General features: G+C 40.0%; 1 long non-coding RNA gene across 2 annotated transcripts in view; it reads right to left on the minus strand.

Moving 5' to 3' along the window:
- Window positions 1-27,997, minus strand: part of LOC308622123 — a 58,243-nt gene that overhangs the window by 18,358 nt on the left and 11,888 nt on the right. Inside the window, exons 2-3 of one of the 2 annotated variants that reach the window (XR_014016564.1) lie at window positions 17,801-17,914; window positions 3,964-4,055 (exon numbers count right to left, since the gene is read on the minus strand). This is a non-coding gene — a long non-coding RNA (uncharacterized lncRNA). Of the gene's footprint in view, window positions 1-3,963; window positions 4,056-5,286; window positions 5,453-17,800; window positions 17,915-27,997 lie in introns of those variants that run through there. The other variant, XR_014016565.1, reaches the window with a different exon arrangement.

The raw sequence follows: 27,997 nt of genomic DNA on the forward strand, positions 1-27,997 counted from the left end.
GATAAATGCACACCAATGTTTATAGCAGCACTATTTACAATAGCCAAGACATGGAAACAACCCAAGTGTGTGTGTGTGTATACACACACAGACACACACACACACACACACACATACAATGGAATATTACTCAGCCATAAAAAAGAATGAAATATTGCCATTTGCAGCAACATGAATGGACCTAGAGGATATTATACTTAGTGAAGTAAGTCAGACAGAGAAAGATAAACACTATATGACATCACATACATGGAATCTAAAAAAATAATACAAATGAATGTATATACAAAACAGAAACAGACTCACAGACATATAGAACAAACTTATGGTTACCAAAGGGGAGAGGGAGAGAGGGAGGGAGGGAGGGACAAATTAAGAGTATGGGATATGATATCGCTTATATGTGAAATCTAAAAAAAAGGTACAAATGAACCTATATACGAAACAGAAACAAAGTTACAGACATAGAAAACAAACTTATGGTCACCAGGGAGTAAGTGGGGGGGGGATAAATTGGGAGATTGGGGTTGACATAAACACACTACTGTATATAAAATAGATAACTAATAAGGACCTATTATATAGCACTGGGAACTCTACTCAGTACTCTGTAATGGCCTATATGGGAAAGAATCTAAAAGAAGAGTGGACATATGTATATGTATAGCTGATTCACTTTGCTGTACACCTGAAACTAACACAACATTGTAAATCAACTATACTCCAATAAAATTTTTTCAAAATTTAAAAAAAGTATGGGATTAACAGATACAAACTACTATACATAAAATAGATAAGCAACAAAGATTTACTGTATAGCACAGGGAATTATAACCTTGTAATAACCTTTAATGGAATATAATGTGAAAAAAACATAAATGAATCACTTTGCTGGACACCTGAAACTAACACAATATTGTAAATTAACTACTGCAGTAATTAAAAAGAAATAATGATGGTATCACCACACTGAATTATTAAGATCAGAGGAAATAACCAACCTAAAGTGTACACATGGTAGATGCTCCATAAATATTAGTGTCCCTTCCCTCCCACCTTTCACTTCAATCCTATATTGAGTGATGTAGAAAAGCCAAATTACCAGCTTACTGAGAATGATCATTTCATCATTCTTTCAGGGACTCATGGCAGATTTCAGAGTATTTTGGAATTTGAAAGACAAATAATTGAGTGAGTATAGGAAAGGGAGAAACTAACAACAACAATAATATTTTTTGCTGGTTGCTTTACATACATTCTCTTTTTTAATCCTCAAAAAAACCCCACAACTCTCTAAGGGAGCTTGGGTATCTTCCATATTGAAGATTATTTTCTTACCTAACATAATATTAGTATTACTTAATTCATTTTGTTTTGTGTGTGTGTAAACCTTCATAACCTTGAGATGGGCTTTTTAAAAAAATTAGTAAGGTTCCAAATTAAGGCACACTGCAACCAGATGAGAAGAGTTAGCTGTAGCCACCCAGTAGAGATGGAGGAACAAGGCCTTGTGTGTAAATGTGCTCCACTGATATAGAATTTGGTGTATTTTCCATTTGTGTGTAGTATATACATACTTCTTCACTAGGAGTAATTAATTCAAAATGTAAAGTTTCTTTAAAATAACTGGTAAAGAAAACAAGTCTATGTTATTTTTCAGTTTCTTTTTTATCAGCGTATCACAACTTAATGTTACACAGAGTTCATGATTGGAACGTTCCTTTATTACTCACCCTAAATCTTAGTTGGCGGTCAGGACTCTCCCAAGGCTTGGGTATGGCCCTAGGGCTTTGGAGCAGATTAGTATCCAAATAGTTTTTCTTTCATTTGGCTATGCTTTCTTCCTATTCCAGACAAGGGGGCACTGATTGGCCCAAAGACATCTGCGATGCCCTGGTTTCTCTGCTGTAAATGCTTCTTTTGGCTTCCCCAAAGCTCCTCATTTACTTAAGGTATGGGATAAGCGGTTCTAACCAAAAGACCCTAGAATACAGCACAGCTCTAAAAAAGAAAGAACTTTCTTTTTCTCACGTGATATAGATTGAACAGGAGCATTGAGGGCCAGCCGGAGGGCTGTCCCATGAGGTCATTCAGGGAAGTCGGTCCTTCCATCTGGTGCTCCACCATGCCCTAGGGTGATGTTCTCATGCCCCGGGGTCAAAGCTGGGCTGATGCATGTCTGAGTTTCAGCCCAAGGGAAGAATGAAGAAAGTTTACCAAGTGACTATGTCCTTAAGGAGATAATCTAGACTGAGCACACATTACTTCATTTCCCAGTGGTCTAAATTTAGTCATAAGGTCACTCACAGTAGCAAGGAAAGCTGGGAAATGTAGTTGACGACCTAATGGCCATGTGTCTAGCTAGAACTCAGGGAGTTCTATTACAAAAATAGAGGAGAAAGGATACCGAGAGATGATAGTAATCTCAGCCACACTCTAAAAGACAAAGGTTAAAAGAGAAGAGTAGCGGAATTCCCTGGTGGCGCAGTGGTTAAGTATCCGCCTGCCAATGCAGGGGACATGGGCTCAAGCCCTGGTCCAGGAAGATCCCACATGCTGCGGAGCAACCAAGCCCATGAGCCACAACTACTGAGCCTGTGAGCCTAGAGCCCGTGCTCTGCAACAAGAGAAATCACCATAATGAGAAGCCCGCGCACCGCAACGAAGAATAGCCCCCGCTCGCCACAACTAGAGAAAGCCCGTGCACAGCAACAAAGGCCCAACGCAGCCAAAAATAAATAAATAAATTTATTTAAAAAAAAAAAAAAGAGAAGAGTAGCTATACAATGGTAGAGCACATTTTTCCCCCCCAACCAAGAGGTATTCTCCCATTTTAAAGTTTTCAGTATCTCTCCTCCACAATTATCCTTATGTGGCAGCTTCTCGCTATGTGCTCAACAGCACCCTGCCACTACACTTGCCTCCCCCAAATCCACTGTTGACACAGAAGCCAGCAGGATCTTTTTCGAATGTAAACTAGGCAACATCACTTCTCTGCTTGGAACTCACCAAAGACCTCTCTTTGCAACAGAGAATCAAATCTAAATTCTGTACTGTGGCCTGGAAGGCTGCCCTACTGGCTTCTGCTTACTTCTCTTCCTTCTCTGTACTCTGCCAACTTTTGTTGTTTTCCCTGAATATACCAAGCTTGTTCCCATCTTGGGTCTTTCCCTCCTGCTGTTCCTTCTGCTCGAGGTCATATCTTCACAAAGTGTCTCCTTCTAATATTCCGTCTTCAGTCCAAATGTGACCTGTTCAACGAGGGCTTCCACAAACTCTCAGCTAAAGCAGCCTCATCCTCCCAGTTACTATCTGCGACATTACCTCAAAATGTCCTTCATAACATGCGTCTTGACCACTGTTATTTATTGTTTACGTGTTTATAGCATATAAGCTCCTGGAGACAGAACACTATCTTGTTCACCACTGTATCCAGAACTCCTACTGGGCAGCTGTGAACACAGAGCAGGCACTCCGTGAATATCTGTTAGCTGACAGGCTTGAGCTTTGTAAAATAGTAAAACTATTTATCTGACAGCCATTAGCACAGGACCTTGCACATAGTAGGTATTCATTCAATATTTATTGAATGAATAGAAGTAGCTACAAACTCCAGTGAATCAGAGAGACAAAGGATGCCATTTGAAAAGGCTTTACGTAATATTTTGTGCTCAATTAATAATTTTCTGAACATTAAAGAAATCAATAATCGTTGTAAAAAATAGAGATAAGTATAAAGAAAAGTCATACCACTGAAAGAAAACCATCGTCGACATCTTGGTAAACATACATATAGATTTTTGTTCCTATATATGTGAATACACACAAGATTTTTAAAAATTGGTATCATATGTATACGTAGTTTAAATAGAAAACTTCTCAAGTATACTCACCAAGAAATAATGCTTATTTTAAAGTATGAGGATGAACATTAAGGTACATTAGACTGTGTGTTTTACTTACATATTTCAGGTGGTGATTACAGAAAATAAAGAATGAGATTTGCATGGACACTTCTTTCAGCAGCCAGACCCAGGTCCCATGCTAGGGGCTCTCTGCAGAGAAGGGAAAAAAAAATTTCTGGAAAAGTTTGTCAAGCCTGAGATGCTGCTTATTCTTATTTAGATCTAATTCTCCTTCCTTTCCACAGAAAAGCACTGATTGCTTATATTTTCATCTTTCCTAGCAAAAGATAATGAATATCACTAGAAGAAAACTATCAAGACCCATATTTTTACCTTTACCATAAACTTATATAATACAAACTCCCATGATGGAACTGTATAGTTAGGCTATGCTATTGAAATGTCAGGAGTGGTGTGTTCCTTGGAGGTGAGGGGAAACAACTAGATTTGGAAATCTGGTGTACGAATGTATATGAATATACAAATGACATTTATAGATCCAGATATACCCATCCACCCACGAATATATATAGTTGGCATCAAGTCACTAAGCATAAAAATGTTGTGGGTGCTTACAACTTCTTTTAAAAAGGCATTATTTGCATTAAAACTATGTCTTCTAATTTCCAAAATAGTCTGTGTAAGGAGTTGGGAAATTTGGGTTAAAAGATAACAGGGGAAAAAGGAAACACTGGAAAATAAATTGGAAAAGTATGCATATAAATATCACAGTCTTCTGTGTTTTCAGCCTTTTATATATGTGGAAGAAGGTGCACATTGCGTTTCCAATTCTGACTTTGCCCAGCTGCCTGTGTGACTTTGGCCAAGTCAGTTCCCCTCCCTGAGCCTTCCTGTCTTCATCACCAAAGTAAAACAAGAGAGAGAAAAGGAAAGAAGCCAGCACTTGTTACACCAGGCAGCCCACCTAAGCAGTACAGAATGTCCCATCCAGCTTTAGCATTCTGTGATTATTACTGTTAAAAAATATATCAATTGTGTTATTTTGTACAGATTAATTATATAAGTTATTCCTTTTTTTTTCCTCTTGCCTTTTTTTGTCTGTTGAAAGGATGTTGGTAGGTAGTTTTGTTAAACGGTGCTTTATCTGCTTAAAATTTCTTGTGTGGTATCTACCAACATTACTGACATTTTTAGTACCTATCAGTTATACTTTGAAAGCCTCTGATGCTGGTTGAAGTTTTAGTTGAGTCAAAACCCTCCTCAGGTGGGTTTACCACGGGTATTCCTAAAAGGAGGCAGCAACCTGTCTCAGGAAGACTGTGGTAAAGAACACAGCCATTTCAGAGCTGTGGCCAGTGAGACAGGGGACTGGATGGGGAAACAAAAGTGTGCTCTATGGTTGGCAAGAGAGAAAAGGTACTTGCCGTAAGTGACTGTTGGTATGTGAAAATAAAATTATGCTGAAGTCCTCTAAATCTTGTGAATGCCAAAGACTCCATTGCTATCCACAAAACAACTCTATGGAAAGGAAACACGTGACCTGAAAATTTCCTGTTGTCTTGGACAAGGGCCTGGAGGGTGAGAAGAAAACATCAACATGTAACCAAAAGGGATGACATAAAGAATGCTCACATGGCAGTCACTGTTAAAATACCCAGCTAAAACTTTCAGGATAGAAGGAACAAACTCATGGAGGCGCCCTATCCAGTAGTGGAGACTCTCAGGCTAAGGCCCAGCCACAATTCTAAAACCTTAGAATAAAGTCAACGGTCCCTCTGATTGTTTACAACAATGCTTCCTTTAGAGCTTCTACTTGAGGAGTTGGGATGGAGCAAAGAATAAAAAAAACCCTTTCTGAGCTTGCCTCACATCTAGCTTGAAAGTAGAATTTCTTTACTGGAACTGCTGATCTGTAAGGCTACCAGTTTACGTGGGTTTCAGTGGGCTTTTAGAGTTCAAGCATGTGTATAGTCTACTTGTTTGTGTGACAATGCTGCACATACACACACACACACACACACACACACATACACCTGCCTCATTTATACCTCCAGGCTAGTGTTCCTCAGTCACAGAACTATCGATATTTTGGGCCAGATAATTCTTTGCTGTGGGGCTGTCCTGTGCATTGTAGGATGTTGGGCAGCAGCCCTGGCCTCATCCCCCAGATGCCAGTGGCCCCTCCCTCCTCTGCCCCCACCAGATGTGACAACCAATAACTTCTCCAAACATTGCCAAGAGTCTCCTGGGGGACAAAATCTCCCTTAGTTGAAAATCACTGCTTTAGGCTGAGAGGAGGACCTTTAGTGAAGGGGAAGAGAAGATTCCAAGAGAGTGAGGAAAGATTCAGGTATTTATCCTTGAAGTTATTCTATTTATGGAAAAGTTATTCAAAGATGCCTACAAGTGTTTTGAGGAACCTGACCTTATTCCAAGCAAGCCAATATTACAAATACTATTTTAAACTGTAACTTATAACTGCTTTTCGACAGAATGTCTTACTGGATTCAAGCATTTGCCTTGAAGAATGCTATCGAGTCAGTCACTGTTTCATCACCTGTGGGGCCGCGGCCTTCCCCATGGAAGAGCACCAAGTGGTGCTTTCCTTTCTTCCCCCGAACTTTGCAAATTACTCTGAAACACTGCTAAAAACACATTTTAGCAGAATAACTTATTTTTTACTGTGATTCTCTAAGAACCCACTGTGTCTACTAGCTAGGAGAGCAACTATCTTTATTCTGAACATAACTGAGACATAGTTATCTAGATCCATTTTACCATGTTGCCACACAGACTTAAAATATTTTGTTACCAGCAAAATTGTAATTTGCAGACAACACTGACCTTACTGAATAACCTTATGACCAAACCTCATTATCTTCAGAGTGACTAAGAATTAATATACCTTAATCTGAAGCTTCAGGATACACCCTTATTCAGTATTTACATCTTATCTTGACTTGTATTTTGCTCCTAAAGAATAGAAAACAACCACAAATGGTAAGGTTGTGTGCGTGTGTGTGTGTGTGCGTGTATGTGTGTGTTTGTTGGTAGTAGCATTCCAGGCCCCTTCCTTCTACAATTTATTTCAACTATCACTTATTGAACACTGACTGTGGACCAGGATTTGTACCAATTTTAAGCAGATTTTATTTTCACAGAAAAATCAGATATATTTCTTTTAAAACTGTGCTATAATTAAGCTTTTCTCCATTATTTTGATATTAATGAAGATTACCACAAAAACAACTGGCTTTTCCAGCTGTAAATGTAGGACAGAAATCAAGGAATAGGAGAGAGGGACTCTACAAGAGGTAGGCTGCGTTTTTATAAAGCCAAACATCTAGCTTTATAAGATTACACTATGTGGTGAAAATTCTGTTTCCTATTGTTTTACTACTTGTAGACAAGTAAACAAACAAACAAAAATGCTCTTGGGCTAAATTTTTATTTTCGGCTAGATGGATGGCAGGCCCAGAAGAACATCACAGGTAAAACTCTTGAAACATCTGTTTCAGACAATTTCTGGAAAAATATATATACTTTCTGGCCTATAAATTATTCATCATATTTTTCCATATTTGCTACTGATTTCCTAGTAATATGTTAAATGTAAGTAAATAGGAATAGCATAAATATTGCCAATACATTTAAGAGTTTTAATTTTAACTTTAATTCTTACTTGCTTTTAGATGCTATCTTCTGTGTTAGGTGCCGGCCCCTAATCTGGTGTCGATTTACTTGGCTGAGGAGTTATGTAAAATTATCCAACTGATATAGGCCAGGTGTTCACAGCTCTTTATGCATCAGAGACTACACTGAAAGCTTGCCAAGAGTAGGTGGCTGTGACCTATAGCAAGCATGACAAAGACAGCACCTGGGCCTATTTGCAGTGTCCCTTAGGCAAGTTATCTCCACAAATTCACCAACCTCCTCCAAGCTCCCTGCCCCCCATCCTAGTCACATTCCCTCTCCCCAGTCACCTGAAAGAACTGTCTTTGACCCCCTCCTGCATTGAAATGGAGAGTTTGCAGCAGCACAATGGCCTCACGCTCTTCTACTTGCACTGCCCAGCGCCATCCTTGCTGCTTCTGCATCTGTCACCTCCTACATCTCTAGCTAATCTGAGTGGTACAAAGCACCTAGAACCTCAGAAAATGACTTTTCGAAGCTTTCCAACCTCAGCTCTATATGTCACAGAAGACAGTACATTTGCCATCTTTAACAGTGTTATTTTTAAAACCTCTCTTGCTCTTCCTCTCATTCTTTTCTTTTTATGTTGTTTCTAATTCTTGTTTCTTGGTTATTCTTTTCAAGAAGGGAGAAGAGGTAGGTTGAAAACCAACTAGAAGATATTGGAGAAGGAAAGGAGACCCGCTAGAGGAGGGTACAAGAGGAAGATGATCAGTATTAGTTTTGGAACAAGGCCGCTGCTTCTAGAGAGAAATTATTTGTTTGGTGTAGGAATGTGTAGCTGCAATCACGGAGCCACCAAGTGGCCAGAATCTTAGCAATGTGCTTCCTAGCTCTGGCAGCCAGCATTCCTGTCCTTCTGTCACTCACAGCTCTAGTGCCTTCATATGAAGGCTGCTCAGAAATGAGTTGAAGAAGTACAGGCAATTGTTATGGGTTGAAATATGTTGAAGCCCTAACCCCCAATCTCTCAGAATACGACCTTATTTAGAAATAGGGTCACTGCAGATGTAATTAGTTAAGATGAGCTCATACTGGATTAGGGTGGACCTGTAACCCAATACGACTGGCGTTCTTATTAAAAGGGGAAATTTGTATACGAACACACACAGACAAGAAGAATACCACATGAAGTTTGGAGTTATGCTGTCATAAGCCAAGGAACTATCAGAAGCCAGAAGAGAGGCTTGGAACAATCCTTCCCTGTGCCTTCAGAGGAATTAAGGCCCTGCTGACACCTTGATCTCAGATTTCCAGTTTCCAGAACCGTGAGACAATAGATTTTTGTTGTTTAAACCACTCAGTCTGCGGTAATTTGTTAAAAGACAGGCCAAGCAAACTAATACAACAATATAGCGATGATGGAGCTGTCCTGCTCTTGACTAGAATCTCCCTGGAGGGGTGCAGCTTTGATGTAGTTAAGAAATGTGCACCATCCAATCCAAACACCTAGAATGAAACCCATGTGTATTGATAATAGATATATACATGTAAGGACATAAATGAAAACACACTGCAACAATTTCTAAGAAACTCCATGAAAATAATAATTGCTGAAGCTACTTGTTATGGTTATCATAACCAAATGATAAAAACCTGTGGTCACTCTTGGGCTTCTTAAATGTCAGCAGGTCTGTATCTCCACCTACCAGGGCAATTCCAGGAGCTGAGCACTCCCGGTCACCTCCTTCTATAATTCAGCTCAACCAACATTTATTGACATGACTATGTATCAAGAATTCTAAGCAATGGCAGTTAAATAAAGCATCAGACACAATCCCAGTCCTTAAGCAGCTTATTGTATAGTAACTAATTTTAAAGGCAGAATTCTGGAAGAATCTTTCATCTATTAACCTATAGGGCATTCTGTCCATTTACACCCAGGAATGTTCAAGACTCTTAGTACAGGTGATGGAAACACAACTTAAGCTGGCTTAAACAAACACACAAATAAAACCCTGTGTTTTTTGAGGGTGAAAATTTGACTTAGTCAATGTATTAGTCAGGGTTCTCCAGAGAAACAGAATCAACAGAAGACAGAGAAAAGGAGAGAGAAAAGGTAGGGGAAGGGTGGACGAAGGGAAGGAGAGACAGACAGAGAGAAGAGATTTCTTTAAGGACTTTGCTCACGTGATTGTGAGGGTAATTTTTAGGGCAGGCTGGCAGGCTGGAAAATGAGGTAAGAGCTGATGTTGTAGTCTTCAGTCTGAATTCTGCAGGGCAGCAGTCTGGAAACTCAAGCAGTGTTTCTATGTTGTAGTCTTGAGGAGAATTCCTTCTTGGGAAATCTATCTTTGTTCTTAAGGTTTTCAGCTGATTGGATGAGGCCTACCTACATTATGGAGGGTAATCTGCTTTACCCAAAGTCTGGTGATTTAAATGTTAATCACATCTAAAAACTACATTCACATAAACGCCTACACTGGTGTCTGACTAAACAACTGGGCACCACAGCTTAGGCAAGTTGACACATAAAGTTACCCACCACAGGCAGAGTAGAATCCATGGAGTGCCCCAAAGTTATCAGGAACCCACCCCTCCCCATCTTCCTTGGTGAAGGCTTTGGCTGGCTCATCTTCCAGTTCATGCCCTGCTGAACCAATCACTGTGGCTGAGGGAATGCAATGCCCTGACTAGGGTAGAGAATGGGGAGAGAGGCTGTTGTGTTTCAGAAGGGATGCTGAGCAGGCATCAGGAGCTGTTTAACTAGAAGGATCTCACCAACCAAGGGTACGGGGTAGGGGAGTGTGGTTTTGAAGGAAAAGGAAACATTCTGGGCAAATCCAGTCCTTGGGTACTTAAAGATGGGAAGAAGAAGGGAGAGAGAAGAGACCCTTTGGGAGAAACGAAGGGTTCTGGCTGGAATGTCCTATACGCTCCTGCCACTGAGGTGGGCCGTTATATCAGTGGTCACACCAGAGACCATATGCAACGAATAGGCTTATATCACATTAGCTTGATCTACACTACCTTTGAATCTCACGAAATTTTCCTTTGAGGAAAATTTAGTTTTTCTCATTGATTTAAAGTCAGTAATTTCTGTTCCTCTGAGCACAGAATTGCTTTTAATTATAAATGCATGACATTTAAAATTATTTAAATACAAATATTTTTACACCAAGGGGTGTGGAATGCGGGGTGTGGGATGTGGGGATGGAAGCAATGAATTTTTTTCCTGTGCAGAAACCCTGCTGGAAAAATATTTTCCCTTAGTCACCGTTCCGAAAATCATCCCTCTCAGGGATGCTTGTTATTTAAAATTAAATGGAATTGGCATTTAGAGATTTTTGAATAATTTAGCTGGACTTGTTTCAGTGATTACATAATGTTTGCAAATGGGTCAAAGTCCCAGTCACATCGGGGAATTAATAAACGTATCTGTTTATGTGGCCATTATTCATCTGCCTCCCCCCACCCTCATCTGCTTCCACCACCAATGGCTGCTACCCCTACTCCTCTCCACACTGGACGCTCCTTGAGGACAAAAACGACCTTTATTTATCTCCCTCCCGGTGTGGTCTCTGACATATGGAGTTTACTGCATCAGTGTGTGTTGAGTTGCACTAAACATTGGTATCCGGGGAGCCTGGGCTCTTAGGAAGGTAGAGAGTTCTGTGGATTCTCAGTGAACAAAGTTCCTTTAGAACAAAAGTCAACAACGTTATAACAACGACAGCTCTACAAATTTCTAGATGCACAGCTGCAACTGTTGGCAGCTGCGTACAACAAAAATCTTACCTGCAGCTAATGTCTGTCAAATATTGGAAACCAACTGTAGGCAAAATCTGAAGTATGTTTTCTATATCCTCACTCTTCACCTTTTAAAAAAAATTTCTCTTTTTAAACAACTCTCCCAACCATCCTTCTCTTTTCCATGTTCAAATCTCCCCTACCCTCTTCATTCCCTCCTCCTATCGAAATAGGAAAGGATCTCACTTTAATCATTTTTACTTGTAATCAACTGATAATAATTTGGAATTAATGAATTTCATTTGAATTTTTTCTCTATTATAAAATGAAAGAATGTGTTATACTCTGAAAGGAAAGCCAGGTATGAATAAGCAGATGGCGACAGTCCTCCTGTCCATCTACAGGTGCCTCCTTCCTTCTCTCCCTTCCTTTCTGCTTTCCTTCTTGGGGAAAGGGTGGGCACAGACAGGGTTACTCTGAAGACCAACCCTAGCAGTACACTGATTTTTTTAAAAATAAATTTATTTATTTATTTTATTTTGGGCTGTGTTGGGTCTTCGTTGCTGCACGCAGGCTTTCTCTAGTTGCGACGAGCGAGGGCTACACTTCGTTGTGGAGCACGGGCCTCTCATTGCGGTGGCTTCCCTTGCTGCGGAGCACGGGCTCTAGGCGCGTGGGCTTCAGTAGTTGTGACACACGGGTTTAGTTGCTCTGTGGCATGTGGTATCTTCCCGGACCAGGGCTCGAACCCGTGCCTGCTGCATTGGCAGGCAGATTCTTAACCACTGCACCACCAGGGAAGTCCCCAGTACACTGATTTTAATTCTTTGAGGGTGACTAGAGGGAATCAAATAGAAAAGGTGGCTATGGTCTTTTTCTACCTCAAACACCTACTTCCGGGACCTGAACAGGGCTATGGATGATGATGATCCATTTCTCTACAGAGGGTAAGTCCACCTTGTACCCTAGCCACTTTAGGCAAATAGTCCCTTCCCTGGACTCTTTTTCTTTCTTTTGAACACGGGACAGTCCCCTCTCCCAAATTTAACCCTACTCCTTCCATCCATGAACTTTAACAAAAACTACTATGGGCCAACTCAGTTGGACCAACATTGTTAGGAGTTTGCAAACTTTATTGCTAATCTGAATACAACCCTGCAAGATAGGTTAATATTGTTTCCATTTTACATTTGAGAGTCCCAGAGGCTAGGAAACATCCCAAGATCACAGCACTAAGTGGCCAAGTCTAGAAGCTTGAGTCTTGCAGCTCCAAAGCCCATGTCTACTCCCAGATGTGTTTTAATGTCATGTGGCACTCTGGCATTCATTTTTAAAAAACTGATGATATTTTTATTCTGCTGCCTCCCTAACCTGACATCTTGGATCACAGCCTCATGCCTCCTATGTTATTTCTGCCCTCACTTGAATGTCTCTGGAGTACTTCACATTCCACCTGATCAAAACTGAATTCAAAACTGCTCCTATGTTCCCAGTCTTTAATTCAATCAACTCAGATGCTTAAACCAGAAACCTAGGACCCCTGACTTTTCCCTTTTCCTCACTCTCTTTTTAAAAAACTGGTCACCAAGTCCTACAGATTCTTTCTCCCACAAACACATACATACATACACCTACAGTGCAGACCTACTCCTGGACTCTCATTTTTCATTTTGTAAGAGTTCTAACTGTTCTCTCTTTCAAACCTCCACGTTGCCATCAAAATACGTTTTCTTCTAAATTACGTATTTGGTCAGAATTCCTTAGCCTGGCATAGATGGCCCTGTCTTCCTCCCATCCCTATTCCCTATCACAACCCTGACTCCTTGGCCCATTCCCAAACTACTACGTCCTTTGAATCCATGCTTTCACACCTGCTGAACTTTCATTTTCTTTTTCCACGTGGCCACCCCTATTCACACACCAACCCCAAGTTCAAATGTCATTCCTATACACCCACCAAACCCAAGTTCAAATGCTATAAAGCCCTGCTTAACTTCTCTGGGATACTTGGTCCTCTTGCACTTCTACAGCTGCTGATACATACCTTGATGATAAGAACACATACCTTTGTACTTGGGGTGTCTGCTGACAGTGTACCTCTTGCCCCCACTAGAAGGAGAACTCTACCTGGGCAGAGATCTAGTATCATCTGTGCTTGGAATGCAGATATCTCGCACCGTTTCTGGCGTGTGATATAGATCCTCAGTAAATATCGTTGGGCTGAGCTTAACTGAAGTGTATCTGAGGAATGAGGGGCCCATAGCACCTACCTTCCAGACTCAGAATGTGATTTAAATATCTACTCACAATTAATCTGAGGCCTGAGTAAAATAAGCAAGATTTCAACATTTGTCTTTTCTGTCTGTGACCTCATCTTTTTTTGGTTCCTTTTTCCTATCAGTAACAGCCTCTATTCCCATTTAAGAAAAAACTTTTCTTTTTGTTTTTGGCTGTGTTGGGTCTTCGTTGCTGCACACTGTCTTTCTCTAGTTGCGGCAAGCGGGGGCTACTCTTTGTTGCGATGCGCGGGCTTCTCGTTGCGGTGGCTTCTCTTTTTGCGGAGCACGGGCTCTAGGCACACGGGCTTCAGTAGCTGTGGTGCGCGGGCTTCAGTAGTTGTGGCGAGTAGGCTCAGTAGTTATGGCTCACGGGCTCTAGAGCGCAGGTTCAGTAGTCGTGGCGCACGGGCTTAGTTGCTCTGCAGCATGTGGGATCTTCCCGGACTAGGGATTGAATCCGTGTCCCCTGCATTGGCAGGCGGATTCTTAACCACTGCGCCACCAGGGAAGTTCCTCTCTTCCCATTTTAGATTCCCAGTGACCTCATACATTTTTTGCTCTGTCCCTTTCCCCAAATCAGGAAGGATCTAGAATCATCACTTGTATACCAACGGCAACTCCCAGCTCTGCTACACACTAGCTGGGATCCTGGGCAAGCTCTTAACCTGCCTGAAATTGGTTCCTCATTTACAACATGGAGATGATAGTACCTGCCTCCTATGGTTGCCACAGAGATGCAGTAAGAAATTCTAAGTATTAGCACAATCCCAGACACACAATAATGGCTCAATTAATGTTAAATGAAAACTGTCTTATTTACACTTATATGCTAGTTCTTCCTAATGCATTTACTTCAAAAAATGCTATTCAATTGTGGGATGAATTATCTCTAATTAAAGAAACCTACTTGTTCAACTATATCTACTGATAACTTCCTTAGTGTCTTTCTTCATACCTGGGAACTCAGGAAGAAAGACTGGATCCCAGCACTGGGGAGTTGGATTTCCCACCTCTGTGATAAGGGCAGCAGTATAAGGGTCTACACATGAAGTGCTTCCAGAGTTTAGAGGAGGGTACCTGGCACAGCCTAGTGAGGGGTGCTGAGGGCTCAAAGAAGTGGTCCACCGGGGCTGACATCAGTCAGATGAGGGCAATCTTGTCAGAGGAAACAGGAGCAAAGGGACAGAAGTCAGACAGGGTTTGATGGGAGAGGATACATGACAAGTCATTTGGTTCAGCTGTACCTTGGGTATGTGTAGGAGGGGGTGAGTTGGAAAGATGAGTCTAGAAAGATAAGCAAGTGGCCAAATCCTCAGCAGTAATAGCAAGTGGGTGGGGAAGGTGTGGGTTGGCGTTCTTCTAGCCCAGTAAATCTCAACTGTGTTTTGCATATTGGAATCACTGGGAGCTTTTAAAAATACCAAAACCTGGGTCCCCAGACAATTACATATAAATCAGTATGGGGGTACTGAAGCATCATTTTTTTACAGCTCCCAAAGTGATTCTAGTATGCAGCCAAAATTGAGAACTGCTGTATAATCTGGCCCCTGAAATCACACTAACCCAAATTTGGCTGCAAAGGGTAACTTAATGTAATTATGGACCTTTAGAACTGGAGGGAAACTGAAAGCACATCTGATCCTACCCCTGTATTTGCTTAATTAATTTATGAATTTCTTATTGTGGTAAAATACACATAACATAAAATTGATCATTTTAACCATTTTCAGGTGTACAGTTTAGTGGCATTAAGTACACTCACATTATTGTGCAACCATCTTCATCACCATCCATCTCCAGAATTTTTCATTATCTCCAAGTGCAACTCTATGTCCACTAAACACTAATTCCCCCTTCCTCACCATAGTGAGGCTGAGGTGGACTTTCAGAGATGTTCTTTGTTGGGGGTGAAGGGAATGGCCTTTGATTTTGACCAGTCATTGGACACAAGGGTGCTACAGAAGGGGCTGCGACTGAGGGCGAGGCAGCTCTCTTCAGCCCAAGCAGTTCTAAAGAAGGCAGATAGCTGAAGGCTGTCGGCTACCAGCACTTCTGGCATTTGGAGAAATAAAGCCTTCATTCCTAGAAGGCGACCTGAGTGACATATCGCATCAACTACCACATCGCAAAGAGGTCTCCTCTTGCTTGCTTTGGCCTCGTGGTGCTGGGGCGCCACTGGCACTTTACTATAATTTAGAGAGTAATCTAAGGTATCCAGGAATCCCCAGCCTATTCTCTCTAGGCCCACCCCATCCCTTCCCTTCTTTACTCTCTACTTTGCCATCCCTGGTCCTTCTCTTCCTCACCCACAACATAGAGACATTGCTGTCGCCCTTCTGTTGAAGGCTGCAGTTTAAGTCATGGCCCAGAGTTCCTGCCACCTCAAGCCTTTCATTGCCCAAGACACAATGAGCAGGCATGGGAGCAGAAAGCACTTGCCCAAATCCTGGAATGTGGGTAGATGGGGCAGAGGGATGCTGGGATAAAATACTTAGGCACAGGGAATACCAGGCCAGGAGCATGCACTCAGGTACTGAGGGGCAGATACTGAATCAAATAAGCAGGTACGTGATGAGAAAGTTAGGACCAAAAAGTACGATAGTTAAATTGTACTTGGCATTAGGGACATAAGCATTGACCTTAGTTTTGCATGTTTAAGAAATGGCAAAATGAGAAGAAGAAAAATACAAAGTTAGTATTTATGTCTAATTATCATGCAGTGCAATAATTCAGTGTATAGTAAAATGTGTTAAAACTTAAATGTGTTAAAATCAAATCCTGTCTCAAGTTGCACCTGAACAGTAAACTCTTACATACAAATAAGGGACTTCATAAACTGTAAGATAACATGTAGATACGTATCTTGGAGATCTGCTCACAACCTCAAAACACCAGAGGAAATGTTCACTGCAGTGCCTCCTCTTTTGGGTGGAAGGAAACTGTACATTTGGATCCCTCCTGCAGCCCCCTTGGTTCTCACAGATGCAGAAGCCATGTGCTGAGTCCCTAATTCTAAACTCTGAGACTTGTTTCTCAGACAAATTTCTCCTTAATCATCTTACCTGTGCCTTGTAAATACATTTTGTGACTTTTTTCCTAAAGATAGTTTCTAGACTCTTTGAATAATTGGATTTATGAACATTTCAATTCCTAGTCCTAAGGTAACCCACTCCACTTCAGTTTTAAATAATGTCCACTACGCTAGGGTCTTCCCAAGGCCTTTGTGTCATCTGGAGTTAGACTCCATTTGGAGGCTCAGTAATCTTTTCTTTTTTTTTTTTTCCTGAGAAGGTATTATTTATTTGGAAATTGTTTAGGGTAATCAGATGGAGGAACAAAAGGTGGCTTTTATACTCTTCCTTTCCCTTTCTAGTCCTGTGGTTCTAAGGGTACCACAATTTCCCCCCAGCTCCACACCACCCACCCTATCCCCACTCTCACCCCAAACTAAATTACCCCTATCAGAGAGATTGGGAAAATACACTAATGATTGAAAAACATTTCACCTGCACAGTATTTCCATTTGGCCCCTATTTAATTTCTGAGTGTCATTTTCATTTCTTGTTCTGACACTATCTGTACCCTCTGTATCCTCAGAGCAAGAGAGCATAACGTTTCTCTGGGGAAATTTACTCAGAATAAACCTCCAAATGCAAATTCTCTGAAAAAAACAACAGGATCATACATTTAAAAAAAGTTTTGATATTTCCTTTAGGCCAGAGTCTCTTTTCTCTTAGGACGGCCATGTGGGAATTGAATGATTTCTCTGCTTGCAGTACAGTCTTCTTTATCCTCATCACCATGATTATCGCTAATACGTTTTTAGTCTACATTTTTTATGATTCAATCTTGGAAATGGTTCTTAGAGTTTCATGATCATTTCCTTAATTGTTTCCGTTTTTCAGGCTTTTACGAGGACATTAGCTTTGTCCTTTCTTTTAACTGCCTGAAAATCAGGACTTAAATTTTATTATCAAGTAGCTGAATGGAAAATCCCTCTCCTGGGATTCTTAGTGAGGTCACATGAGAAGCCTCCGAGGACATGATGTCTCATCGTAGAGCTAAGTCAGAGCCTAAGACCTGAGCTTGTTCTCCACTTTGCTCACAACTTAGTGTGATAACTCATCAAGGCTTTAGCAAAAATAATCCTGCCTTTCCACTGTTTTGCCTCACTGTTTAGTGTGACCCAAACTACAAATCAAATCTCATCTCCTCTTGTCTATCAGTTCTTCACCCTTGGCCAGCTGTTCTAGGTGGTTCCTTAGTTCTTACCATCAGTTTTTAGCACGTCTAGGACTCTCCGAGCAGGCGTGGAGCACTACAAACATATTTCTCACAGGGATCAGTGGCACTTCATGAGAAACACCCAAACTCCTTCATTGAGACCTGAAAAAGGTATAGTACTGTTGTGAGTTTTCATGTAGCCCAACCCCTTTTTCTTCCATCATTCCTTCTTCCTTCCCTTCCACCAAGCAGAAGTTATTAGATAGGGATAAATGATGTCAGCCTTATGCAGAAGAAATAATTCCCAATTACCTAACTTCTAACTTAATCTGTGATTGGGTTGTAGTTTCATCTGAAAGCAAAGGAAGATTCTCTGTTCTTTTAAAGTTCTTTTTATCCTGACAATTCTTGCCTAAAATGTTGGCAGTTGTCAGAATGGAAATACGCATAACACAACATCAGAAATCAACTATAATCCAATAAAATAATAAATAAATAAATAAAACGCATGAGAATGCTAAAAAAAAGAATGGAAATAAGCAAAGAATAATCTCTCTTCTATCAGAGGTAGCGGAGCTGGCTCTCTATTCAAAGAGCAGAATTGGTCTTGCTATTAAGACTTAGAGTACTGCACATTTGTTACTTGGCTCTGAAAGCACATGATGTGGACTTAAAAAAAATTTTTTTTTAATGTTATGGCTTGCTTTTCAGATTATAATTGTCGTACATAAATAATGCAAGGCTAAGCAAAGTCAAACCTGGGGTGCGTGCAGGGTCAGTTCCAGACACAAGAGACATGCAGTGTTTCTATTCTGCCATTTAAGGGAGAGGTTCATGGGGCAGCCAAGGGCAGTACTTATTGTCCCTAGACACTACACAGAGCAAAAGGCAAAGTGCTAAAAGTTGAGAGTGAGAGATGAATACTGGCCACTAGGGAAAATGGCAGTCTAATTGCAATAGGAAGGTGGAAAATTGAGAATAGAAGTTAGAGAATAGAACCGAAGCCATTCAATTAATTCTGCAATACTGTGTCTTCCCTGGCTGGGATTGTTTTTACCTGGGTGGCCAGTCCTACATTGGCTCTTTGACTTCCACCTCTTAAAGGTACCACTTAGCACCTGGTAGTTCTTATACAGTAAACTGATGAGGCTGCATCATCATCATCTTTATCATTGTCACAATCACCATCAAATCAGCAATTCTTTTTCCAGGATGCGGAGCAAGTCCTAATTTGCCAGATCCCCTGAGAACTAAAATTTAAGGTGGATTTGATAATGTCTTGTCTTCTTAGAAGTCTGTTGAGATGGTGTTCTGGAGTTGACACCTTTACTGACTTCCTGCAGCTTATTTTATATATCATCCATAGAATATGTGCTATTGAAATTTGTGTACAAATATACTGCATCCTACAAGCATAAGGAGAGTATGGAGAGAAGCTATTATATTTACCTGCCACAATCAGTTGTTTGCTCTCATGTGGTGGGAGATAAGGAAGAATGCTTGGGGGATAGGAAAAGAGAAATACAGAAAAGTTCCTTCTGAAACATGCAGCCTTTTCCAGAAAAAAAATAGATAATCTGGCTCTAGTGGGCATATTGTTTCCATATGTTATTACAACATTGAAAAGGACATAAAGTCCCAAATGAACTTTTAGATCTCATTAGTTTGAACAATTCAGCCCTGCCTATCAATGGCATTTAAAGAGAGCTACACAGGGAACTTCCTGAACCTGATAAAGGTCATCTACAGAAAGCCCACAACTTCAATCATACATGATAGTGAAAGACCAGATGCTTTCCCCCTAAGATTAGGAAACAGACAAGTATATCCATTCTTGCCACTTCTGTTCAATACTGTATTAGAGGCTCTAGACAGGGAAACTAGGCAAGAAAAAGAAATAGAAGGCATCTAAATTGGAAAGAAAAAAGTTAAATTATCTCTAGTTGTACATGACATGTTCTTGTATATAGAAAATCCTAAGGAATTTACTAACAAAATGCTAGAACTAACAAACAATGTCTAAGGTAGCAGGATACAAGATCAATATACAAATGTCAGTATATTTCTATACGCTAGCAATGAACAAGGTGAAAGCAAAACTAAGAAAACAATTTCACTTACAGTAACATCAAAAAGAATAAAAATAGGAATAAATTGAGCAAAATAAATAAAAGATTTGCACACTGAAAACTCTTAAAACATCACTGGAAGAAATTAAAGAAGATCTAAATAAATGGAAATGACACCCAGGTTCATGGATTGGAAGACTTAATATTGTTAAAGTAGTGGTACTCCAAAATTGGTCTACAGATTCGATATAATACATATCAAAATTTCAGCTGGATTTTTTGCAGAAATTTTCTCACACTTTCCCATTTCAAACCTTACTACAAAGTTATGGCAATCAAGACAGGGTGGTAGTGGCATAAGGATAGACATTCAGATCAACAGAACAGAACTGAGAATCCAAAAACAAACCCTCATATTTATGGTCAACTGATCTTCTACAAGGAGGCTAACCAAGACAATTCACGGGAACAACTAGATATCTGCACACAAAAGAATGAAGTTGGATTCTGACCTTGCATTATATAAACTAATTACCTCAAAATGAGTCAAACCTAAATGTAAACGTTAAAATTACAAAACTCTTAGAAGAAAATATAGGAATAAATCTTTGTGACCTTGGATTAGGAATGGTTTCTTTCTTTTTTTTTTTTTTTTTGTGGTACGCGGGCCTCTCACTGTTGTGGCCTCTCCCGTTGCAGAGCACAGGCTCCAGATGCGCAGGCTCAGCGGCCATGCTCACGGGCCCAGCCGCTCTGCGGCATGTGGGATCTTCCCAGACTGGGGCACGAACCCGTGTCCCCTGCATCGGCAGGCGGACTCTCAACCACTGCGCCACCAGGGAAGCCCAGCACCCTTCTTTTGAATTGTTCAGACTGCTTTATAGCATTTACTTGAACAATTGTCACAACATCCTTGTGGGTGGCAAGCGTTGTGCTAACAGTGCAGTACAACTGCAGGTCAGACAACCAAGGGACACACAGTTATCACAACAAGTCTAGAGCACAGGTAGGCGTGAAATCCAGATGGCCCATCTAATAATGCTTCATCCACATCTGACCAAAGTGGCATCTTCTTGGACTGATAACCTCTCTAACCAATGATGGTTTTGAGTTCTTATTACTCTGGATTTTCCAAGCCTATCTGCCATTTCCTAAACAGATGGTCAGTATCACACGACATGACTGTTTTTGATGGCAATAGAATCACATGGCTAACACTTCCTGAAAAAACTGGATTAGATATTGAAAATTGGACTTTAGGGTTTTTTTTTTCAATTTGATTTCCTGTTTCATTTCCAGAAAAGCATAGGAATATTTAAAGTCTGTAATAGAAATAGATTAATGTCTACATTTGTTACATGGCATACAATTTGGAGATTTGAAAAGGACCTATAGGACAAGAAATGCTTCTTTTTGAGAGCAAAAATAGAGAGGCCAAGAGCACAGCCAGTTTCATTTATACAATATTTTAGGCCTCAGTTTCCTGTGTAAAATAAAAGTTTGGACTAACTGATCTCTTAGGTCCCATGCAGCTATTTGATTTGGTGATTATGCTATTTTCTCTGATCAACTCAAAGCTTAGGCAGGGATATGTGTGTAGCAACAGCATCCAACTTATTTACCAGTATATTCCCTATGCTTAGCACAGTGCCTGGAACATAGCGTATGCTCAAAAAATATCTTTTGAATAAACACACATATCTACAGTATTTTTGGGGAGCGGCCCACCAGCTGCTCCCCTGATGTTACAGTTCATTTGTTATTGAACAAAATAAACACACATCTACAGTATTTTGTTTTATAAGAGTTTCTTTGACTGTGAAGCACTACAGTTGAAGTTAAATTTATCATAACAACCCCTCCCAGGAATATATCTGTTGTATTGCTAATGTGCTTTTATTTTTCCAGATTTCTTTCATTCCTAATCACTCTGACCATTCACAAAAGGATATTAAGCTTTGAAGATTTCCAAACTCCTCCAGCGAGGGAATTTTCTGCAACTGTTCATATGTTTCTCACTAAATTTTAAAAGGTTATTTATATCTGCAGTATTTTTGGCATTTTAGCAAATAATAACATATTCATATTACATCAATACTTACTTCATTGTTTTTCCTTTACAAGTTCTTTTAAAAAAAATTTCAACATCTTCCCTGGTTTTATTTCCTTCATCTCCATTAGTTACCAGTGCTGACTCTATTCTTTTTATTGCCAATATTCCTCCAGAAAACTTAGAGGAGATGACCTATTTGTCTTTGATTTTTTGCTTCCAAAGATGCTCCACCAAAGAATAGAAACTCCTTACAGAATGCATACGCTTTAGGGGCATCTGGCTCTGTCTTTAACTTGACAAAAATAAAATAATAAAGTTATGTGTTTCCTTCACACATTTAAAAGCCAGAAATAGATTTAGACGTACATTTTTCAATCCGCGTGCCAACCTAACAAGCCGAGCGAAACAGACTGCGGCGCGGAGGGCCGCCTCCGCGCGCCCCTGCCACGCTCTTCCTCTCCACCCCTCCCCGCCCCCCCCACCAAAGGGCCCAGCCTCCCGTAGCCCAGCGGGAAGCCCACCAGCTGCTCCCCTGGCAGCTGCACACTCGCCTCTGGGGCTGTTCCTGGGCGTCATTAAAATCAGAGCATCACGGCATGACTTTGGGCTAGCTCCTTTGACACCACCGAATTTCTGCAGATTGTTTACTCTTCACACTTAGCCATCGGGAATGGACTGGAGGAGGCACTGGGGCCAGCTGACTGTCAGCTGTGACATCCTGGGCATGGTTGGTCAGTCTCCTCTGAAAGCAGAGGTCCAAAGATGTGTTCTAGGCCCCCAGGGAGATGGGCCTGATGGTGGGAGGCCCATCTGTTCACTACTTTTTCACCCTTCAAGGAAGGAAACCTCCCAGGCTTCTGAGAATTTAGAGCCCAACAGTGTAACGTGATTTTAACTAGCGATATATACGATACACATTTTTCCTTAGAAAATATCAAATCAGTTCTGTAATGCCTGTAACCTCAGTCTCTGTTATCACACAAATTATTGAGTGAAGACTATCCCCCTGGCCTGAGCTGGGCAGATCAGTCTTTCTCACTGGAGTCTGAAATTGAGACAAAAATGCTCATTTCAGTCTGTCCTGGTTTCTCCAACAGAAAAGATGAGAGATGGGGAGCTGTGGATCAGCAGTGCTTGGGGCTATGTGCCCTGAGGAAGTAAAAACACCTGCAGAAAAAGAGGAAAGAAATCTACAGAGAGAAAAGCAGAGAGGAGAAAGAGAGCGTGCTTCCCCGCTTCCTGCAGGCTTCCTGGCTCTTGGTTCTAGTCCCTCAGGAGACAGGGCTGCCTCCACCCTCGGCCTGAAGTTCACTTCTCTTCTGTGCAACGTTAAAAAGTCTTTGCTAAAGCACTGACTCCACAAGTTATATGACAACAAAGCACAATCGTAGTCCTTTTATCAAGTTCAATTATCCAAACTCTCGAGAACTTTAGAACACAGAAGTAATCCTACGATATATCCAAATAGTAAAAGGTATGTTTTCGGTCCAGAATGATACAGAGCATCACTTGCAGCTGCGCCTAACCCTGCCAACTATCCTTCCTCAAAAAACCAGTAATTCACCATATATATATTGGGCAGCTGCTATAGGCTCTATTCCAGGTCAAATACTGAAGGTTTAAAAACCATTAAGACACAGCCCCTGCCTCCTAGGAGCTCTCTACCTAGTGGAAGTTAAATAAGAAGAGTGTACCATGTTTCCCTAATGTACACTGGTGAAAGGATTCATTCACCTTTAACACTGCTCTCAATGAAAATCTCCGTGTTAAGAAATTATAATACTACTTTGCAGATTTTATTTGTTTCATATTTCAAGAAGCCAAGCATGAGCCTCAGCTACAAAAATCTCAACAATTTTTAGGGTTTGACTAACTAAAATTCTTTCAAAGGTGTTGGATGAGTGTTGCAGAGTTCTAGATGAGGAAGAAACAGTGTCTTCCAAGATGCTTACATGTCCAGCCAGATGAAGCAGATTATACACGATTTAACTTCCCTCCTCTGGCTGTGTAGAACCACCAACTTTGATATGATCATGTTGAATTTTGAACCAGGCTATCTATGTTGACAGTACAGCAAAGTCCTTTTCGTCAAGGTAACAAACCTTATTTAGACACTGTCAGAGACCAGTTACAATATCAAGTCATTTTAAGAGATTAAACTATGGAAATCTTTATATTAATACTTTTGCCACATTTATATTGATTATGGATCAAAGTTCATCTGTATTTTTAAGTTAATTTTGTGTTTAGAATGGGACTCATAAAAGTAACATCTATCTGATTATAAATTAACACATATTTAATGCAGAATATTTGCATAACATAGACCAATATTTCTGGCCTAACTCACAAAGCCATTTTATTGCTATAGTCATATTTTTATTTTTATAATAAATTTCTTAGAACTTTACTTGCCCTATCAGCAGAAAGTCTAATATAGACTCTCCTCAAACTGTCTAAAGACCTCAGGGGTTTAGTCCAAAGGACAAGTGTGAGTTGTGTTTCCAATGCCAGGTCTAGAGGGAAAGATCTAGGCCCTTTCATTAGTACATAGTCCATTCTGTGTAAATGCCTTTGCTGGTTTTGGCCCCTGCCCAGCCATGGTAGGGCCCTGACCTGTGGATCTGCAGTTACAGCTCTCTTCAAGTCCTTCACATACTCAGCAATAGTTACCATTTTCCCCTAATGCACAGCATTGGGCCAGGGTGGCTGGGTCCCAAGGAGCTTCCAGCTTAGCCATGTGCTATGCTTCCTCCAAGAATGCCTAGGCTCTCATGTTTATGACAGGACACCTAAGTCTGCCCATTCCTAAAGATAATTTTATTTCAGGGCCTCATTGCTGTTCTCTGTTAATGGGCTTTAGCCAGGCAATCCTGATAAATCTCAAAAAGAGCAAAATATAGTATCTGTCCCTGCCTTTCCAGATGGTCAGAGCTCCATACGCAAATTGTCCAGCTATTTCAACAAAAATCAATTTTGTGGTCACTGTAATTTATGGTAATATATGGTCACTGTAGAATGTGTTGACTATACAGAATATTACAAAGAAAAAAATTGAAATTACCCATAATCTCAACCATAGGTAACCACTGCTAATGTTGTATAGAAGGATTCATGTCCGGACTTAACTTTTTTTTTTTTTTTTTTACATCTTTATTGGAGTATAATTGCTTTACAATGGTGTGTTAGTTTCTGCTTTATAACAAAGTGACTCAGTTATACATATACATATGTTCCCATAACTCTTCCCTCTTGCGTCTCCCTCCCTCCCACCCTCCCTATCCCACCCCTCCAGGCGGTCACAAAGCACCAAGCTGATCTCCCTGTGCTATGCGGCTGCTTCCCACTAGCTATCTACCTTACGTTTGGTAGTGTATATATGTCCATGCCTCTCTCTCCCTTTCTGACTTAACTTCTTAACACCCTCTGTGCCACTCTCCCATACCCACCCTTGACACGGAGTGAGCATGCCCTACACTTTACTTCTCTGTCCATTGTATTTCCTTTTCCTGGAATGCTTTCCTCACTGTTTTCACCTGTTGACATGTACTTCTTACAAGGCCCAGATTGAATGCCACTTCTCAAAGGCATTTTGATCTCATCCTAGACTGACTAGCCACACCTAGACTGACTAGCCACAATCTGTACATCTCTAAAGGCACTTATATTATGCTCTGGTATTGTTCTTATTTTTTCAGTAGTCTCAACTCTCTGATTAAATTGCAACCTTGAGAGTAACTCTTGAGAGTAAGAATTTTCTTTCACTCAACTTTTCATCGTCCATATCAACTGGTACAATGCCTTCCTTGTAAATAGTAGGTACTCAGCAAATATTTGTTGAAAAATATATGTATGTACCAGCAATAGAAGGATGACATATCAATTTAGTTAGTCCAGTCAAATTCTTTAACTTTATTAAAATCAAAATGATATGTATTAAATGCCTATTACATGTAAGACACCAGATATTTACGATTTCAAAATTTTCTTAAATTTATTTTGAAAAAGTTCAGATGTGAAAAATTTAAAGAATAATATAATAAATACTCATACATCTATCATCCATATTGAAAAATAAAACATTACTAATGTAATTAAAGCCCTGTGAACTCCATCTGAATACATTTTTTTTCCCTCTCCACCATCTTGAGCCAAATGCTGAACGTGGGGATTACTCTTTCCAAGCATTTATTTATACTTTAACCATGTTACACATATATTTACAATGTCTGTTTACTGAATTATTTACAAGTATTCAATTCTGAAAGACTTGTCCTCTGAAAACTATAAGACAGTGATGAAAGAAATTGAAGAAGACAAAAACAAATGGAAAGGTATACCATGCTTATGAATTAGAAGAATTAATATTGTTAAAATGACCATACTACCCAAGGCAATCTACAGATTCAATGCAATCTCTACGAAAATACTCATGACATTTTTCACAGAGCTAGAACAAATCATTCTAAAATTTGTATTGGAACCATAAAATACCCAGAATAGCCAAAGCAATCTTGGGAAAGAAGAACAAAACTGGAGGTATCAAGCATCCTAAAACTATACTACAAAGCTATGTTAATCAAAACAGTATGGTACTGGCACAAAAACAGACACAGATCAATGGAACAGAATAGAGAGCCCAGAAATGAACCCACACTTATATGGTCAATTAATCTATGACAAAGGAGGCAAGAATATACAATGGGGAAGACAGCCTTTTTGATAAATGGTGCTGGGAAAACTGGACGGCTACTTGCAAAAGGATGAAAATGTACTACTTTCTCACATCATATATAACAATAAATTCAAAATGGATTAAAGACTTAAATATAAGACCTGAAACCATAAAACTCCCAGAAGAAAATATAGGCAGTATGCTCTTTGACATCAGTCTTAGCAATATTTTTTGGATCTCCTTAGGCAAGGGAAACAAAACCAAAAATAAACAAATAGGACCATATCAAATTAAAATGCTTTTGCACAGCAAAGAAAACCACCAACAAAACAAAAAGGCAGCTATTGAATGGGACAAGATAATTGCAAACAATATATCCAGTAAGGGGATACTATCTAAAATAAATAGCTCATATAACTCAACATTGAAAAAACAAGCACCAGACTGGGCAAAGAATCTGAGTTGACATTTTTCCAAAGAAGACATACAGATGGCCAACAGTCACATGAAAAGATGCTCAACATCACTAATGATGAGGGAAATGCAAAAAACCACAATGAGATACTACCTCACACCTGTCAAAATGGCTATCATTAAAAAGGCAACAAATAATAAGTATTGATGAGGATGTGGAGAAAAGGGAACTCTTGTGTGCTGCTGGTGGGCTTGTTAACTGGTGCAGCCACTGTGGAACACACTAAGGAGGTGCCTCAAAAAATTAAACATAGAACTACCACACAATCCAGCAACTCCACTGGGCATTTACCCAAAGAAAACAAAAATACTAATTCTATAAGAAATATACACACTAATGTTCATAGTAGCATTATTTAAAACAGCCAAGATATGGAAGCAACCTAAGTATCCATTGACAGTTGAATAGATAAAGATGTGGTATATATATATAATGGAATACTACTTAGTCATAAAAAATGAAATCATTTGTGACAACATGGATGGATCTAGAGGGTATCATGCTAAGTGAAATGCGTCAGACAAAGACAAATACCATATGATCTCACTTTTACGTGTAATCTAAAAAACAAACAAAACAAAATGAAAACAGATTCATAGATACAGAGAACAAACAGGTTGTTGCCAGAAGGGAAGGGGGTGGGAATGGGCAACATAGGTGAAGGGGATTAAGCAGTAACAGATTCTGGTTATAAAATAAATAATTAACAGAGATGTAATATACAGCATAAGGAGTATGGTCAATAATACTGTAATAACTTCATATGAAGACAGATGGTTACTAGACTTACCAAGGTGATCATTTTGTAATGTATGCAAATGTCAAATCACTATGTAGTACACCTGAAACTACCATGATATTATGTTAACTATATTTCAATTAACAAAGAATATTCAATTCTGCTTTAAAAAATAAGAGAAATGAATACATAGGGAGAAAAGTGAAACCAGAATTAAAGCAAATAGCTTATGAG

This window comes from Mesoplodon bidens (genome assembly GCF_964165515.1).
Source record: "Mesoplodon bidens genome assembly, chromosome: 8".
Classification (NCBI taxonomy): domain Eukaryota; kingdom Metazoa; phylum Chordata; class Mammalia; order Artiodactyla; family Ziphiidae; genus Mesoplodon; species Mesoplodon bidens.